General features: G+C 44.2%; 1 protein-coding gene across 5 annotated transcripts in view; it reads right to left on the reverse strand.

The window, feature by feature from the left end:
* Positions 1–20,701, reverse strand: part of FARP1 (FERM, ARH/RhoGEF and pleckstrin domain protein 1) — a 267,299-nt gene that overhangs the window by 156,600 nt on the left and 89,998 nt on the right. The window lies entirely within an intron of this gene.

A 20,701-nucleotide genomic window follows, 5' to 3' on the forward strand; every position in this document is an offset into this window, starting at 1 on the left:
GCTTCTTTGAAAACCGAATCTAAAACAAAGCAAAAATTTTCAGACAAGCTACTCTCCTCCAGGTAGTGAATGAACAAGGACCACTGGCCCCCTCAGTCTCTCCTGATCAAGGAAGGGAAACGTGAGGTCAGTTAGGACCCCGTGAAACTCCCCATTTCAGACAAAGAGAACCTGACCGGCCAGCATTGCACTGTCCAAACCAAGCATGCCCGTGTACACAGCAAAAGCTCCAGGGAATTTGCCTGAGTATCTCGGGGATATCTTGTGTTCTTTCATTTTCATCATTTTTCAGTCTTTTAAGTATTTTCCCTACAGAGGTCATCCTGGCAAAATGACCAAGCTTAATAGAGGATGTCATCTGAAAAAAGTGTGTGGGGGGGGGGGGGGACGACCCAGACAAAGCAGCAAATCCATGCACCCATCAGCGATGATGGTGTTCACGCCGAGGGCGTCCCTCCTCGGGAGAGACCAAGGCTAGCAGCCGCACCTAGCAAACTCCCGTTTTGTTTTGTTTTTTTTAATCCCTGGCCATGCAAATGTTAAGTTTTGCCACTTTATAAACAAAGGCTGATTCTTTCCCTAGCGACAGCATTCCTACATTTCCGTTTGTAGTACAGAGAAGATGGGCTTTGCCAGGAGACACGCGGGGTTCAAATCCCTGCTCCACTGGTCCCTGCACAGTTTAACCTTGAACTCCTCCCCTGATGTCAGTCTTCACAAAGCTTCGTCTGTATGGTCTCTGAATTTCTATTTCCCTACACACAAACTAGCCTTAGCTACCTCACAGCTAGGTGAGGTAAGCAACAAACTTTACGACTCTATTCAGAAATAGACAAACACTTCCTGATTGCCCACGGGGCAGACACTGCTGTGGGCAGAGAGCCGGAGTCCCGGACCTCACACAACCTATATGCTCAAGCGTGGCCGTGGCTCTTCTGGCTCTAAGCAAAACTGAAAATACTCGTTTCTGGTACCCTCTCACAGTCCAGCCACCGGCTTCCTCTTGCCCCCATGGCTCCAGTCCGTGCCCAGTAATTATCACTAATTATCTCTGAAACATGAGCTGATAAGAGCTCAAATGCAAGAGTATCAATTGCGGCTTCTCGCGGCCCCACAGACAGACATCACTAATCCAGCCCAGCGCTAGTGACCCTGAACCAACGCCAACCCCACCGTCAGACATCACTAGTCCAGCGACCCTGAACTCCAACTCCAACCCCACAGACATCACTAGTCCAGCGACCCTGAACTCCAAGTCCAAACCCACAGACATCACTAATCCAGCCCAGCACCTGTGATCCTGAACTCCAACTCTCAGAAGATATTCCAACAGCCCCTACCAGTTACACAGCCGGCAAAACTGCAACCTATTAAGTGATGTTCTTCCCACGTATTCACACTTTAATATGGGGCCCCTGAGGACTTAAACATAAAGATCCCTTCGGCTCCCAAACACAAAGAAAGGTCAAGACAGAAGTGAGGGGAAAAACTGAGGGGAACACATTTCATGACGTGGTCCCCAAGTGAACATTTCCTACCTTATCTTTTAGATTAAACTATTCCCTGTAACTGTTGGGCTTTTGACTAGAGTGCAAAGAGTGCTATTTGTGGTACTTTTAAAATAATATAGAATCATCGGTGTAAGACGAGCTAGACTCCTCAGCCTGCAGTGAGCCCAGGCGACCAGCCCGCCGAGGTTGAGAGCGGCAGGCAGGGCGAGCTGGTAAGGGAGCCATCAGCATCGTACCTGTATGCAAAACCGTCCTCACCTGTGTCACTGCTGGTAGCACGTCTTCATTCTTCCAAACTCTGGGCTCCAGGAACACAGATTTCAGGTCTGTTTTGTAACATGTTGTGTCCCCAGCAACCAGTACAGCAACTAAACCACAGCCGACTCTCAAATACCCATGAAGAGAGCTCGAACAACCACGATCAGTCTTTTCCTACTTTGCGATTTCCGATTCAGAGAACAACAGTGTGAAACCATGGGGGAGATCATGGGTCATAATTATATGAAGAGAGTAGCTTTCTAGATTCGTACTTTGGCCTTCCAATCTCAGGCCACCACTTCGGGTCTCCACACTATCACCCCACACCGCCTCAAAGGAGTGATTCACTAATTTTAAAAAAAGGGGGGGGAAGGAAGGAAGAAAAATTAACACACACAACTCAGTTTCAGTTTCTGAGCCATCTCAATTGTTGGACTAAGAAAACAGCTCTCATCAAATAAGAAAGTTAGCTACATAACAGATACAGACCATGACAATATTCACGTCTCGTCTTCATTCTTGTGGAAAAGGAACCCAACCCCTAGGCCCAAGATGGAGTCACTTGCCCCTAGGACAGCAAACCCAGACTTAATTGCAGTTTCAACCTCTCCAGAAGAATTTTAAGCCAGTCAATTTGGAATTTTCTGGTCAACACCAATGAGGTAATTTGTTACACAGGCCCTCTCTGTCCCCCTAAGGAACTGGAGTTAACCCACGTAATTAGACACTCCACCTGCCCTTCCCACTAAGGGAAGGTGATCGTGCCTAGAATAATCCTTGCATTTTGCTAATAACTTCCTTGACCCATGTTCCTTCCTGTAAAAACCTTCTATTTTGTACGACTCTTTGGAGCATCCCCTCTACGTGCTCGATGGGATGCTGCCTGATTCAGAAATCGATTAAATAAAGCCAATTACATCTTCAAATTTACTTGGCTGAATTTTAAGACTCCCCAGCAGGCTTAGTTAGGCCATGATGAAGCTGGTATCTGTGAACTCATTCACATCTCTACATCTGTTAATCACAAAGGAACTCTTGAGATCCCACGGACTGCCCAACATCTAGGAGAGGAGTGAACATTTAACAAAATGGATTTTTCCAAGAAAAATATACTGAGGCTTTATAAATCACTAATAGTTTAAAAACCAAGACCCAACAAAGCCCATGTACACACATATTTAAAACCAGATGTGCAACTAGTATTGCCCACAGAGAACTTGGGACAGCCCACAAGAGCTTTTGAAAATAAGAACAAAACACATTTTGCCAGATTTACTAGTCATGTGTTATTGAAGATACATTAACAACAGCTCAGTCTCCACAAAGAACTGTGATAGACCCGGACCAAACAGGAAAGGATTATGATGGTTTATCACACTTCTTCCTAGTGGTCAAATGTGAACTCTGATATTGAAAACCGACTCTAAGTTTACCTACAAACCTACGTGTTCCCAAAGCTTTCCCACTAGAAGCAGTATGGCTGGCTTGGTGGTTAAGTCTTAAAAAACCATTGACTTTTATTCTTACCTAAAACCCGATTTTTTTTTAAAGATTTTATTTATTTATTCGACAGAGATAGAGACAGCCAGCGAGAGAGGGAACACAAGCAGGGGGAGTGAGAGAGGAAGAAGCAGGCTCATAGCGGAGGAGCCTGATGTGGGGCTCGATCCCATAACGCCGGGATCACGCCCTGAGCCGAAGGCAGACGCTCAACCGCTGTGCCACCGAGGCACCCCTAAAACCCGATTCTTAATACACCCTCCACTCAGTCAGTATGTTCCAAGGAACCAGGTAAAAAATTCTGTTAACTAAATTTTCTCCTCCCTCCCTGACCACTCCCTTAACAAATAGCAACAAGGCAAAGAACCAAGCAGTCACTGGAAGCAACATGTTGGACCATGAGAAGGACAAGGTTCCTTCCCCTGATTGCCTCATTGTCCCCAGAATTTAATAATTAAAATTGGATTTCATGGTATGGCAGTTACATGAATATCCTTACTTTCTGGAGATGTATTCTAGAGTATTTAAAAATGAAAGCTCTGTGAAAACTCGTCAAGCTCTATACTTGTCCTTTGTATAGTTTTTTGCATGTATGTTATATACCTCAATTAAAAGTTTATTTTTTAAAAAAGAAGAGTGAAAGATCCTGGTGTCATTTGTTTTTCAAAGGTTCAACAGGGGCGCCTGGGGGGGGGGCGCTCAGTTGGTTGAGCATCCAACTCTTGGTTTTGGCTCAGGTCATGATCTCACGGTCGTGGGAGGGAGCCCTGAGTCGGGCTCTGAGCTCAGTGTGCAGTCTGCTTGAGATTCTTTCTCTCCCTCTGCCCCGCCCCCACTCTGTCTCACTCTAAAATGATTAAGTAAAAATCTTTTTAAAAATAAAAAAAGGTTCAACAAATAAATAGATAATACGTAATAAATGGATAGATGAAGCAGCTGAGACAAATGTTCATTGCTGAATGCAAGGACTGGATATACGGGGCATCTACTTTTCTGCATGTTTTAAATTCTTATAAGAAAATCTAATTGGATTTCCTATGTATTCACACAAATAGATTTAGCAAATACAGGAAGAGCCCTCACGGGCAGACAGCAGGGTCTCTAACAAGAAGAAAGGTAAGCCTATGGCGATAGAAGGAGCCACGAATGCCCCTAAAGGACCATGAGTTTTCTGAGCTCAAAAAGGGCTTCAACCAACCTCCACCTCTCCAAGTGCAAGGACAGAACTGGGATTTATTTGAATTACACAAAAGTTGGAAACAAGTAGGAGAAAAACGGATCAGAGAAAGAAAGAAGAGTAATTCAAGTACCCGAGACAACCAAGAGGAAGAGATGCATGTTGTCCAAATCAAGGTAACAGTAACAGAGTCTCCAGGGAAGGAAAGAGTGTGATCCTCAAGGATTTATGAGCGAAAACACGCACGTCTCCATTCATCTTAGTTTTATAAAAGCATAATTCCTTCTGGTGGGGAACACTTGTACCTGAGCCTTTGGACCCTTGATTTGAGCCCTAGTCCTGACTCTCCTATATTTCCTCTATTTCCAAGACAAATCCCTATCGAACCTCAACCGCCAACAGCAGAGAGCAGCATCTGCCCCGTGCACACTGGAGGGAACTGGTGCATATCACTTAAGCAGCACTGGGCTTGACAAACAGGAATGACTGGAATCTTCTTGGGGGGGAGGGCAGCACAATAGCTGAACTTAGCGAGCGCTGGGGGCTTTTAAACTCAAGCTTATTTTTCTCTCACGCTGAAAGAATGCACTAGGATTTTATTGCTTACATTTTCACCAGATAATTCAAGAGTCAAAAAGTAGCTCATTACATCCTCCTGCAAAGATCATCATTAAGAATTACAAGGGAAGGAACGCCCGGGCGGCTCAGTCAGTTGAGCATCCAACCCTTGATTTCGGCTCAGGCCATGATCTCAGGGTCCTGGGATCGAGCCTCGTGTCAGGCTCCATACTCAGTGGGGAGTCTGCTTGAGATTCCCTCCCCCCTCCCTCAGCCCCTTCCCTGCCCCCCTCTTTTAAATAAATTTTTTTAAAAAAAGAACTGCAAGTGAAGAAGATTCATTTTTACAGGGTTGATTCAGACAAAGTAAGGGCAGTATGCGTTACCATAATTTTAATATTAAAACAAAGCTAATATATCAGCAAAATTTACTAGATACTACACATCCAAAAAAATGCTCTACACAGGGCCCCTTCAATCAGTTCTAAGGAGGGATAAACAGAACCTGTGGCCAACTAGGCTTGCTTTGGGGTTGGCAAACATTTCCTGCAAAGAGCCAGATAGGACCTGTTTTATGGTCCACGGTCCATATGGTCTCAGTGTAACCACTCAGCTCTGGGGCTACAGCATAAAAGCAGCCATGGCCAACACGTAAACGGACGGGCCGGGTGTGTTCCAATAAAACTTCACTGAAGGACACTGAAATGTGAACTACATGTCATTTTCACATGTCATGAAATAGTCCCCTTTTTTACTTTTTCGACCGTTTAAAAATGTAAATGAAATGATTTCAGCTTTAGAAGATGAGAAAGTTCTGGTGATTGGTTGCCCGCAATGTGAATTTAATCAACACTGCTGAGCTATACACTTAAAAATGGTTAAACGGTAGATTTTATGGTATATATTATTTGCTACAATTAAAAACTGATTTAAATTAAAAAAAAAAAAAAAAGTACGACCATTTCTGGCTGATGGGCTCAATCTGGCCTAGGAGTTACCATTTGCAGCCCCTGATAGAATCTGAATGTTTCATTCGGAAATAGGATGTGAAATTCACTGCTTGTTAACCCAACGTGACTAGAAACCTGCCCTCAGAAGTCCCTCAACAGCAGTCTCCACCGAGGCCACTTAAGCAGTGTCCTGGAGTCCCCTGTGTGAGGGCACAGACATTGCTTGGATTCCTGTCATATTTCTGTGGACCTGAGGGCTTGTGAACGGAGGGACACATCCCTTTGGGTTGTGAGTCTACTCAACTGGAATCTTCCTCTGCAGAGGAAAACTGGATTTGAGGACGGGACCCACACGTGCCCTCAGCAGCCATGCATCCGCCAGGCCCTTGAGGAGGATGTGTATCGAAACGTCCAGGCCTGGGAAGGGGCTGGCCGAAGCAGAGGGCTCAGGGAAAGGCCAAGTACAGATCAGACACAGAAAGTCTGGGGGGCCCCGAGGCTGGGCTCTGAAAGCATTTACGTCATCATCAAAGGAAACAGGGGCCGCATTCCCAAACCCCACACTTCCCGTGTCCACACCACCAATAAGCAGATGGAGGTAGAGAGGCCGAGTTTTCTCAGAGCAGCAACTGTGACCCAGGAAGACAAGTCCCAAGGACAACTGGGTTCGGCCTGGCCTGCGATGCCACAAAAAACTAGGATCAGGTGAGAGCATGAGGGATTCTTCTAAGAGAACATAGCAGCCCCTTGTTGCAGAATCGGCCTGTGGCTAAAATTCACTGTTTACACAAAAACATTTTTTTCTTCCTGTGATATTAACGTGTTGAATGCCTACATAACATAATAAGCCTCTTCTCTGTGCCTCTAACACCATCCTTTTATAGTTTTTGATGGTGGGTTTTATGAATAAAGAGATCCCGGGGTGGCTTTCATTCTTTAATCTACATGTAACATCTGGAAATTCTGGAAACTGGTTTGAAATCTGGGACTTCGGAAAATTTTCCAAAAGGTGGCTGTTCCAAAGAGTGACTCATGACTAACCTAAAACCCTCCCTTCGCCGCCAACCAAGCAAATGAGTAAACTCTGTGTTAATGACTGCGCTTCATTGATAGGAGCTGTGATTAATCTGATGTGGACAGGGTGCTGGGCCCTGGTGCCTTTTCTACATTTCCTTCAAAGGACAAAGTTGGGATTGTTATTTCCATTTTGGACAGAAGGACAATGAGGCCCACGGAGCAAACCTGCCCAAGACCACACAGCGAGTAAGTGGCTGAATGGGGATTTGAGCCCAGATCTTTCACACAAAAATTAATGCTTCCCCCTTCTCTCTCTCTCTCTGCCTTTCTGGTAGATTAAACAGAAAATCATATAACGTGAAAACCACTGCTGACATGAGCTGGAAAACCATTTTACGTAGAAATTTCTTGGTGACTTGTTCTCACTAGGTCTCTCTCCTTATCTATAAAGGAATGACTTGGCGCAAATGGCGCCTATTAATTTCATGCCCTCGACACCAATTTTTCCCTCATTAGTCAGTCATGCCAGGAAAAAATGGAAAAAAGCACTTAAAAGTCATTTGGCTATTTTTAGCTTATTTTTCCTGTCACACAGAATGATCGACAGCCCTCCTGGGAATCAAGGGATTACTCTGGCAGGGCACAGAACTTTAGAAGCCATCACCGAGAAAATCAACTAGTCGCAGGGCACCCTGTGACGTTCGGCTTCCCACGGGGCGTTGCTGACATCAACTACCTCCACCATCAGACTGACTTCTGAGACGGTGTCTCCACTCCCGCAGGATCCAGAGCCCCAAGCAGAAAAGAAGCCCAGTATACACATGTTGTTGAAAATACGGTAGAAACAACCACTTTACAATGCAACGTTAAGAGCTGCACGATTAAAATCCCAGAACGTTACGCGCCTGAACAGCTGAATAGGAATATACAGTCACCAGGAGGAACGTGTGCGCCATGTTGCCCCCAGCACCACTAACACGAGAGGATTGCGTCCTGTTGTCCAAAAACACCTGGACACGCCCAGGGATTCAAAACACCACATTCAGACACGCTCAACGGTACCACTTTTCATAGGCTGAGCCCTGTGTACTTTTCGAAGTGCCTTCCCTTCAGTTCATCTGCGCAAACTCTGAGTGTCTGGTAAGCGCCAGGGCCTGTGTTTGGCACATAGGACGATAACGTTAACAAAGACCAGCATCTTGCCTTTAAGGAGCTGCGTCTGGCGGGTCTGGGGCTATGTAAGTGAGGACAGCTGACCTATGAACAACACGGGGATGAAGGGCACCAACCCCCACACAGCTGAAAATCTGCATGTTAACTTGACTCCCCCAAAACTTAACTACTAATAGCCTGCTGTTGACTGGAAGCCTTACCGATAACATCAATAGTTAACACCTTTTTTTATGCTATATGTATTATGTACTGTATTCTTAAAGTAAGCTAGAGAAAAAATGTTAAGAAAATCATAAGGAAAATACATTTACAATATGCATGATTAAAAAAACAAAAACCCTCCACATACAAGTTAATCCACAGTTTCTCCTACATTGGTCAAGGGTCAACTGTCCTAACAATATTGTGAGGTTCAGTAACACAGCACATCTTAGATCTAGAGATGGCACAGATTTCCCAAATGAGATGATGTCTCAACAAGGTTTCGAGGGAGAATAGCTTTCAAGATGGGGGTAGGGAAGGGGGAGAGCATGTGAAAGGCATTCCAGAAGGAGAAAACAGCACATACAAAGGTCCTGCCCCAGCACACTGGGTAATGTATTCGGAGAGACAAAGAGGGACCACTTTCACTGGAGGGTTCTGCGGGAGTTGGGCTAATGCCTGAGGCCTGCTCCACTGGCCCTCCCCATCTAGGACCCAGGGCTCCATGAATGGTACCCCTCTGAAGGATGAAGGGAGGGGTTTTCTCCAAGGTCACCAGTGAATCCATGACTAAGTCAAAGTCTGAATCAAGGAGGCGCCAACGCTTACAACAAAAGTCACTTTGCTTCCAAACCAGGTAGAGCTAACTAATAAAAAAATAAATAAAAAAGTTACGGGAAGGGCCTAAAAAGAAATGGGAAAATGACAACCACTGGAAGAATGTCACAATATAAAAGGTTCAGATTCATAATAAACATGACATCAATTCTAAGAAGATAAACATCACATAAAGCTTAAGGATATTTTGAATGATGGATGGGCCATGATTTAGTCAATCCCATACGGCCAGACATCTAGGAGGCTAGATTTTTGCACATAGACTGAACCACTCCTTAGAAGAAATCCCTTCAAAGAGCAACCACCAGTCAAAAACATATAAGGTCATACACTTTTATAGGAGATCACAAGATTTTCTCTTTATATTGTTCAATATTTTATGACTTTTGAGCGACCACAGATTTTCTGAAAACTTTGAGAACAACCCCTAAAACAGAGTCAAGTACAAAGAAAGATAAAAGAGGAACCATACATCCACCGCCCAGAGAGGACAATGTTCTGTCACACTTCTGGTTCAGGGGTTTTTATAACTAGAAATAAAACCTCATAAATAAAATTATTCCCATTCTATCTTCCTATTTGTGTGTCTTTCCAATATAGTTTATATACACACAGGCACACACCCCTACGGAAATACAGAGAACTCTTTGTAGGTATGATTTTAAATATAAATTAAACCATAGTCCTATCATTCAAAATTATGTTCTTGAAGTCTACTTTGATTTAAAGAACCATAGTTCACTCCTTTAACTCCAGCACAGTCCTGGTTTAAATACACCATCTTCTATCTATCCAACCTGTTTATGGGTATTTAAGTCGTTTGCAATTCTACTCCTGAAGATCAATTCAGTTAATAACTATCCTTGTATTTCTCCTCCTGTGAGACAGCCAGAGATTCTCTCTAGATACGAACATTGTAAACAAGAATAATGTTGAAGATGAAATTGTATTAGGGAAGGAACGTGGTGACAGTGTCTGGGACACTTGGCTAACACCTCTCATTAGGATGTCACAATCTACACGACACCAGGGTAATACCCGGCTTCTCCAAAATTGCCTACTACCTCCTCTTCAGCCTATTGGACAGTAATTGTAGGATTATGGTAAACTCACTTGGGTCGCAGAGATTATTGGCTGTATTCCCCTTTGTCCCAATAAAAATTCCAACTAAAATTCATGTACAACATGAATAGCTATCACAATGCCATTTTAACACATTAATTCAATGCCGGTAATGCCACCAGATCACCCCCAGTGAATGCAGAATGCACAAATTCCATGAACCCATGCCTGGAATGACCAGTTTCCATTCCAGCTCTCATTCCAGCTCTTAGCTTTAACTGGAGATCCTTGCTAGTCCCCTCAATGAGCTCCGTTCGCCATGATCTTAAATGGAAAAAACACTCGATCACCTCATCCCACTTGGAAATCACAATCGTAAGTTGCCCTCCAGCTGCCTCAGTGTCCCTAAAATAAGCACATTTGGTGCCTGGAGGGAGAGGAACAGTTGGCAAGAAGAATAACATGGTATCAACCTGTACGAAGCAGAGTCGGGACCAAGAAGGGCTGCCAAAATCATCCACCCGGACGAATTCAAACCACGTGTTGCTTCTTTTTCCTTCTTTTCCCCCACACCCACCCACAAAGACGGCATCCATATTGCAAACTCTCATAGACATTTTTTTTAAACAAGCATCAAAATATGTTCTTCCTAGGACACCATAAACCCCTTCCCACACACAATTTCCCACCATCCTCATCCCATTCAAAACAAAAAAGCTCCCCAGCACAGAAGCACACAGTCTTGCAGATTCATGGAAGCTGCTTTCACTCTGGGAGGGAGCAATGCTGCCTGGTCCAAGAAGGGACGTGGTAAGAGGGGGTGGAACGGAACACAAGGCAGCATCCACGGGAGGGGAAGGCAGGCAGACACCAGGATTTCTTTCTGGAAGGCGGGATCCCACCCCCACCCCAGAATGGGCCAGCTCATCGTAACTCCCCAGCACTGCAAGAACCCCAGGAGAGGGCCAGAACTTCCCCCAGGGGACCCTGGGTGACACATCCTCTCCCCCCTGGGGCCTCCCCTATAAAAAAAAGGTATGAGGCCACACACACTCCCCCCCTTCAGGTGGGGATCTCAGAATCCCATTGTCCCAGAAAACTGCCACACCTGTCCATCCTTGTGTCCCAGATGCCCTGTAAAATGCCCCCACCACAGTGCAGGAATTACATGGAGACCTAAGCCTCCAACGGATCACGCAGGTCTCTCCAGAGCCTTCTCCTGCAGCCTGTGCAGAACTGATTAACACTGCAGGCCATGATGCTCTCTGGCCAGCAGGGCTCTGGGATGGTGCCTGGCCCTTTGCATACTGTCTGTGGCCTCATTTAACACCGCTCTTGGCCGGGTAAACCTGGCAAGCAGCAGATGAGAAGTCAACTTCCAACACTGGTCAGCTTCTTGGCAGGACAGGGGGACTGAAATCAGAACAGGGTTTCCGTGTTAGAACTCCCTGCCTTGGGAGAACAAGAGAAAGCAACTCCAGCTCAAATCTCAGGGATTCTGAGAATAAGGGCCTAAAAAGGCAGGTGCAGAAGGGAGGAGTGCAGGCAGTGTGAATGAAACAAGCACTTGTCGGTGAGTTTGAGGTCTCCTGGCATTGTTCTGCTTTCACGGGCCCAGAATTGAGCGGGGCTGAGTCCCAGACCTCGGGGTACCATAACCTTGACCTTTCCAATGTTTGCATGGTTTACCCAGGATGCAGTGAATACCTGCAGGGGCTGAACCCAGAAGGGAGGCGGGTGGCTACACCACCTGAGCCTTGTATTTTTTAATGGAATAAGCTGAAGGAAAGCAAAGAAGCATTTTAAACGGAGCAGTGTTTCACCCATCAGCCAGCAATAGGTGACTTCCAACATGATTAAGAGAATCTTAGAAAAGACAACCAGCTTGGGGGCACCTGGGTGGCTCAGTCGGCTGAGCACCTGCCTTCAGCTCAGGTCATGATCCCAGCCAGGGTCCTGGGATGGAGCCCCACATCAGGCTCCCTGCTCAGTGAGGGGAACCTGCTTCTCCCTCTCCCTCTCCCCCTGCTGATGCACTCTCTCCCCCTGTCAAATGAATATTAAAAAAAAAAAAAAAAAAAAAGACCAGCTTTATACCTTTTAGACAGCAGATGAGCAATGAGTGACCAAACACACAAAGCAAGAATATATTATGTCTTTTCTATGGTGTCCAGACCCACTGGGGTCAGCTAGTGTCCAAAGTCACAAATAATTTATTCGGTCAACTAACAGAAGCACAGAAATCCTCAGGGGCAGAAGAGACCAACATTTTTATTAAAAGTAAAGCGCCCCCTCCTTACAGCAGACAATAAGGCCCTCAGAAGGTAAGAGGATCGCGAAGTAATAATTTTATTAGGAAGCTTGCTGAGGGCTGTGTTTTTTTTAATTGCATTTCCCCCATGTAAAGACTGGTTTTTCTAAACTTTTCCTTGGAACGGACTGCCCAACAGCACATGCAGGAGTTCACTAACACAGTCCAGAGGATTAAAAGCAGGAAAGAGCCTGAAGGATGATTTTGATTTCCCTGTTTCAGAACATTCGAACTAAAGTTCAAAGGTAACTGGCCCAAAGTCACACAGCTCCTCCCAACACACACACACACACTTTCCACGTATTTTTAAATGTCCCACTTCTAAGGCCCCTGGACTATTTCCCAGACCCCTCCCCTCCACCCAATCAAAATCTTCGGTCCGAAGCTTAAGCCGAGACTTACACCAAGAACTCCTTCCTCTTTTCTTTAAAGTGTATAAGAGATCAAGTTTTCAAGAAACCGTTTTGGAGTATGAATTTTAAATGTTGCCATATTTATAATCAAACACTGTGAAACTTGGTGAAGAGGTCTGAGTTTCCAGAAGCCAGTAAACCTAGGGGACACAAACCTCCAGTCCCTCAGGCTAAACTAGGGGGGCCCAACACTGGGGGGCAGGTGGGCACCAAGACGGGCTGCATGGATGCCCCTCACTGAACAAATTCTAAGACTAATTACAGACTAGCAGAGGTGTACTGATTACAAAAAAAAAAAAAAAAAATTTAAATTCTTGAATTAATTACCAAATAAAATCACATAAATATACATGAATAATCCCACCAGGTGGCAATACTCCTGGGCTGCTTACCTAGAATTTGCCACTTCATCATGAAGGCAAGACAGGAGATGCTGGCAGACAGTGAGAGGCTTGGCAGACCACTTAGTGATGGACTTCGGCTTTCTTCTTTGCTTAACCGTCTTTGCCAACACTCAGGTCTTCCCACTTAAATGTGCACTCTTGGAAGCTTTACCTTCTCACATCGAATGATACCTGTTTCAGGCCACAAATTAGTAAGCATGATGCTCAGCGGTCTAATGCATTATCAAGATGGACTGACCCATCTTGACACAAAACCATACCGGTCGATGATCTTCTAAACTATTACTAGAGTTTTTAAAGGAAAAAAGCATATCGAGACCAGAGGGTTTCACAGCCTGAGCTCATCAAGTCCTACTAATTAGGTGAATACTGAATAAAACATCAGATTCTGATAGAGTGAACATTTTAGCTTGGATATCTTCCAAGCCACATATCAATTGGATTTTCTGGGTTTTTTGTTTTTTTTTTTAATTGAGGGGGGCGGGGCAGAAGGAGAGAGAATTTTAAACAGGCTCCATGCTGGGCGTGGAGCCCAACGTGGGGCTTGATCTCACAACCCTGAGATCATGAGTTGAGCCGAAATCAAGAGTCAGATGCCCACCCAAGGCACCACTGTAGTTCTTAAAGAAGGATCTGCACAGATATATAAAGAACAAGACAGCAGGAGAGGAGGACGGGAAGGTAATGAAAATCCAAAACGAGAAGGAAAATATGTATTTTTAATTTGACATTGATTAGACTGTGCCAAGAAGAAAAATTAACAAACCCATCACACTCTCCCCCTCCCCCTTCAGAAAATCTATCATATCCAAAAGCTTCCAGAACACATTTTTATCATATCAGATTACTGACACAGTCAAGGTTGGGGGCGATCTAAATATGGAGACGGTTCCATCTCTAAAAATACTTGAGGAAGTTAAGAACAAATATTATCTTTTCTAATCAAAAGGCTTTTCTTTGCATTCAATGATATTAAGAAATTTTTGATACATATTTTCAGCTGATGATGGGATAGTGATGGTGTTGGGAAAAAAATATGGATCTTTCAAGTGATACACAGTAAAAATGTTTACAACGGGGCACCTGGGTGGCTCAGTCTGTTAAGCATCAGACTCAGCTCAGGTTGGGAGATAAAGCCCCAGGTCAGTCTCCACGGTCAGCCAAGAGTTTGCTTGAGATTCTCTCCCTCTCTCTCGCCCTTCCTCCCCCACTTGCACACGCTCACGCTCTCATGCTCTAGCATAAATATATTTATTTTAAAAAATGTTTGCAACTGAAAACGAAAGTTTTGCTTTCTGAAGGAAACTTTTCAAAACCTGGTGATGCCCACCCGTACATTTTTTAAATCATTCTTTTTCATTCTTTTTATTATCACATTTCCTTTTTTGAAAAATGTGTGGTAGAATTACATACAATTCACCATTTTTTTAAGTGTACAGTCTGGGGGATTATGAACATTCTCATTGTTATGCAACCATCATCGCCATCCATCTCTGTAACATTTTTTCATTGCAAAACAGCACCTGTGCACCCATTAAACACCAGCTCCCCATCGCCCCTCCCTCCAGTCCCTGGCAACCACCACTCTCCGTTCCGTCTCTACCCGGCTCACAATTTGCAGGACTCCCTTGGTTTCAAACTCAGAATTAATAACATAATACCAAAAAAAAAAACCTCCCTCGGATTCCAAATATTGATTCATTAAAATACAGTATAACATATGTATTTAATTTACAATAAAAATACCAACATTTTAATAGTTTCATAAAATTCTGTGTACAAATAAATGATCATTTAAGTGAACTTATGGTTTTATTATCACTTTCATGAAGTCATTCAATGGACTTTTATTTCTATTAGCTCTGTGAAAGCGCTTCCTAGAAATGAAATGGCTGGGTCAAAGCTAGCACATTTTTAAGATTTTTGACCAGTTGCCAAATTGCCCACCAGAAGGGTTGCTGCTTCAACTTTTAGTGATGTGTCTCATATTCAAGTAGACTATTCTGGATTTGGGGGGTGGGATGGAGGCTAAATGATATTCAAACAATGACACAGTTCCCACTGAACGCCTGCACTACCGACCTGTCCTTTCCTTGAAGTTATGAGAGACCTCTCCCACATGATCTCTGCCTGACATGGGGTATAGCAAATCTACGACAGGCACGAATGGTCATGAGTGAGGAATCAGATTTTCTGAAGGGTTTTTTCTCCCCCCATTAAAAAAGATGAAGATAGAACTCTGAAAGAATCTACGTAGAAGAGCTATAAAACACACAATAAACAAAATACAAATTTCTCTCTCATTACTAATATTTTTCAAAACCAACCCACGAAAGCAAATTCAATTAAAAAGAGCAGTTTCATCCTATTTTACACTATCAGCAAATCAGTGCATTTTGTGATTACACAAGCAACCATTTTGCATTTACAAGAAAAACTGCAAAACCAACAACATCTTCCTCCGTTTTATGTCTTGCCCCTTAATTGAGCTTATTCAGGGTGGCCGAAACGAGCCTAAAAAGAGCCCTCTCTCCACTCGTTTTCCCCACACACACACCCAAAATCTCATTTCTCAAATGAAGCTAAATTCTCTGGTTTTAGAGAGTCATCGTTTCAAAAATTTCTCCTAGAAATAAAAATTTCTTCCTTTGCTTTTCAAGGTAAAACTTTTTTATTTACATAAAAAGGGGGAGGGAGGGAGAGATGGGGGGTGGAAAAGGAGGGAGGCAGGGAGGGGGAGAGAGGGGATGCCATAAAAGAAACTTTGTACTGCATCCAGCGTTTTCTTTGCCCCAGCTGCAGCCCAGCCAGCAACTCTTCCCCATGAAGTGGTTCCTGAAAATCGCGTGGTTACTTTTCCCATCTCCCCACTGCCATGGGTTATATGAACATATGTTTTCATTTACAGCATTATGGATATTCTCTAGACAGTCAGTCTGTTGAAAAGAAATTAATCCCAGCAGTGAGCTAAGATCCTGAATTCTCAGCAATTTCTGGTGAATTCACGGTAAGGCTATTCATGCTGAGGCCGAAGCTGAGTGTGTAAACAGCTGACCAGGGCAAAACCATTATGCATTAGGCTTCTCCGGCTTCAATCTCATTCTGCATTTAGAGCAACACAGGCAGAAAAATACCTTTCTCATTAATAAATTCAATACAAATGCAACAGACAGGATTCCTATAATAGTTTCGTGTCCGTATCACAGAGACCGAATGCCTTTTTACTGAGCGCCTACTACGTGCCAGGAATCGCCTAACTTCATGGGTACGGTCTAGATCACTCTGCAGGCACTACTGCCAACTCAAGTGACCTCCTGCTGCAAACGGAGACTCCCCGTAGGTGAGTAGTTTGCTCAGAAGCAAGTTGGAAGAGTAGAACTAAGGTCTGAGCGCTCATCTCTCACTCCACACCCGAAACGCTAAGACAACACAGACATCAATGGCGCGCACATTAGTGTCTTATGACAAGACTGGCTGTTTGGGGGTGGGGAGGAAGGCGCAGTGCTTTTCTAGTACCGACTGCCCCCTCAAATCAACACTTTGCCCAGACCCCGAGAGGTTTCCCAGAACAAGAGGGCAGGCTGAGATGTCTCAGAACCCAAGTAACTAGATGATCGTGTGGACAACAGAGGAAGTTACTTTCAAAGACATTTGTAACCATCTGAGGAGTCCCGTTTTGGGGTTATGGAGAATGAGACAAAACCACGGATCAATTTGTTCCAAACCCCACTTTCAAAATGTGCGCGCCTACACTCAGCCACACTCGGCGAGGCATTCTGAGCTCAAACCCGGGAAGTCGGCCTCCGCCCAGGACTGTATCTGCTAGCCCAAACCAAGACACTGTGTGGCCCAGCGTACATGAAAACGTGCTTTGGGATAGGGCGGTCACGTGGAAAAGGGTAAGAGCAACGCACACGTGGGTTGGGAAGCGAGCTTGACGCGTCCTTGTGGTGTGACCTTGGGCCCCGGCAGCAGCTGTACACGGATGTCATTACCACATACACGAGCTCACTGAAGCCCCACAGCCACGTGTGAGCGAGATACTGTTAGCCTCACTTTGCGAATGGCAAACCTCAGGTCACAGTTAGAAAGTGGCAGCAGCTGGATTTGAATCTGGTTTTTGCCTCGCATCAACATCTTGACGTCACCGATAAGCCGTATCATTGCTGAGCCAGATCGTGCTATCGGACTCCGAGGGTGACTACGGCCACTTCCTGGGACCGATCCCAAAAGCTCTCTGCAGCAGCACCCCAGGTGACAGCTCCTACGCGCTCATCATCCTTCATCATCATCATCACCATCCTTCATCATCATCATCATCATCATCACGATCTTCGGCGGCAGCAGCCGGGTAGCAAGGCCAAAGGGCTCAACTCAGGGCTACTGCCAATAAACATTTCACAATATTCTTTAATGCTGCAAATGATTCTCCTCTCCCTGAGCACCCTATCAAAGATTAGAAACTTCCCATTCTTCCTTGCCGAACTTGGCTGGAAAGTCACTTTTGTTGGAGCCTAAGTCAACATACGGCTATTAATTCATCACACCCCCCACGTACAGCGTCAGTGCCAACCTCTGGAATTCTCCCTGCTCACAACCAAGGAGCTGGTTTTATTTTGATAAAAGCTACTCTGAAATCTCGGCTCTGTGCTTGCCAAAATCAAGTTGAAAAATGTTGGTGTCAAACAATTTGGAAGCGTTCTAAAACTAATACAGAGAATCGGGGGCAGCTGTGTTTTCCTCTGAAGTATAAATTATCACGAAGGCTCCCTGCGTCATGGACGTGGCTATTTGGGCGGGCTACCAGAGAACTTTCTTTAAAGACCAACACCAGATGCTTCCTTTAAACACCGACTTACAGCTTCAGACCCTTGGAAGGGTTGGTATGAAAGATAAAAGTTTGCAAATGTGTTGCAAAGTATTAAGTATAGAGATGGCTTAGATTTTAGGAGGGCAGCCTGTGGACGCAGAGCTTCAGGACATTCTGTCATAGTCCAGAGGTAAGGCTGCCATGACAGCTCTGTTGCCCATTTGTGAGGTACCACTGGCTTGTCTTTGGGTTCATGTCAAAGTAATGGGACAAAATCATCACTGTGTCTGTCTGTCTGTCTCTCTCTCTCCACACATGCACTGTGGCAGGGGAGGCAGAACGGAAGTGGGGAAAATCTTCAGATACCAAAACCCAGACCCTACTCTTTGGAAAATGCCATCATCTCTGGATAAATACATAAAAACCCAGGTAATAAAACCTTATATTGAGTCTACTGAAGAGCCTCTGGATAGCAACTGGACAAGAAGCGCATTTCAAGTCTTTAGTGATGCGGTGATAACCACACGCGCTATGTTCTTTTAGCCTTGTGATTCTCATACTGAGTGATCAAGAAGTTGCGGGGCGCCTGGGTGGCGCAGTCGTTAAGTGTCTGCCTTCGGCTCAGGGCGTGATTCCGGTGTTGTGGGATCGAGCCCCGCATCAGGCTCCTCTGCTGGGAGCCTGCTTCTTCCTCTCCCACTCCCCCTGCCTGTGTTCCCTCTCTCACTGGCTGTCTCTTTGTCAAACAAATAAAATCTTTAAAAAAAAGAAAAAAGAAGTTGGGACTGACCAAAATGACAAAATCATGCTCCAGAAACAATTTTTTAAAACATTCATCTGACAATAAAGTCACTCTAAACTCTATTACACATACTATTAAAGTATTTGAAAACATATACAACGAACTATCTGGCTAGCATAATCTAGTATCTTCTCTCGCTTGAGGAGGGGCCTTATCAGATCACATCATCTCATGTGTGAATCTGAGGGCTTTTTGTAGTTGTGTGACCCCCTGCTCCCCAGGAGGGGCTTTCCATTAACCTGAAGAAAAACATCTGCATCTCTTGATTAAAACTACCTTCCAAGTGTCCTGTGGCCTCGCTGACAAAATCTTGGACGAGGAGGAAAGAGAGGTCCTGGCCCCACTTTGGCCACATTAGCTAAATGACCCTGGGAAAAACATTTATCTGTTTGAGACTCATTTTTCTCATTTTGAGAAGGGGATATAGGATGGTCTCCTAGTTTTAAACATCATCCAAGTTCACTTTCCAAAAACACATTTTGATATTACCTACTTTTCTTTTATGATAATTCAAATACACATTTATGCACCTTAGTCATAAATCAGAAACTTCGTTTTATAGGAACAGTTTTATCTTTATTCATTTGATCCATAAACACGTATTAAATCCCTGCTATGTGCCAAGGACTATGCTTGAGGCTAGGAACAGACCAAAGACCAGAATCCACCCAATTTCTCTCCTCCCAGTTAAGTGGAAAGACAGGAACTGAATATGGAATTTGGAGGCCAAACACGCTATTGTTTAGAGTCACACACGTGTGCCAAACTATAAAGAGAAACAGGGGAAAGATTAACACAAAATTCAGGCCGTGATTACTTCTGTGGGGAGGGAGGGTGAGCAATGAGGAAGGGGCCCATACGGGGAATGTTATGTTTTCGAACTTGCATGTTCACGTTCTCATTCGCTAAGCTATACTTACCACATTTTATAGCCTCTTTTGCAAATATGCCATATTTTGCCATCTAAAGTTTTAACAGATTACGTAAGAAACAAATCATGTACAAACCCAAAAGACTGGCATTATAAAACATTTCTTTAGAATCTAAAGCATTCAAAACAAATATGGTTTCAGAGTTTAGCGTAAGAGCTTTGATGTGATCGGAGGAGACATTTTAAAGAACAATACTTTTCAAAGTACCAAAGTTTTTCCAATTAAGTCAATGGACAGCCCCCATTTTGGGTGTTTGGGAATCACTGGTAATCTTAAGTAAATTTATGCTAATGTGTTATTTAATATATACAAGTCCCATACTCTTTTCTCAAATGTATCTCCATACCAGAGGCTCAAGAGCTTGAAAACTTGTAAACAAAAATGTAGGTTTTCAAAAAGGTCAACAGCCTAAACCCTGCTTAATTTTGAAGACTTCCAAAAGACATCTGGGGAAGGAGCTGTCAAACATCACATATGTAAATTGAAAGGATAGAGGTGGGTAACCAGAGCCTTCATTCCCCACTGGAATTTCCTTTTTTAAAAACCACCACTGGAAACCGTCACTAAGAAACAGTATTGCTTCAGGTTTTCCTTTGGTCTTTTTTCTTCTATAATGTTCAAAGACAGGTATAAACACAAGGCCCTGGTGATCTTTCTTTCACAGACATTCATCTGGTTCCTTGTCTGCCCCCCCAGGATGCAGCCCTATGTGGCACCAATCATTTCCACAGCCAAAGAATTTATGTGTCGCCAAAGGACCATAATTTGGATGGAGAATGTGGGTGGGAAACCGTAAGATTTCTTCTACTAAAATATCACTGTCACCATAAGGAAAGAGAAAGATGGACTCAACTGAAAGTTATTTTTAATGCTCACACTCCTTGAGCAAAAATGAAGAGCTCTTCCTTAAATAAAGGGGTCAGAGACTGGCCCTTGTAGAAAGGACTTTGTATTACCAATGTCCAAGCTCTTACCATGTATGTCAAGTAAAAGAAATACCACAC

This window comes from Ursus americanus, chromosome 10, assembly GCF_024610735.1.
Source record: "Ursus americanus isolate L20-20 chromosome 10, mUrsAme1.1.p, whole genome shotgun sequence".
Classification (NCBI taxonomy): Eukaryota; Metazoa; Chordata; class Mammalia; order Carnivora; family Ursidae; genus Ursus; species Ursus americanus.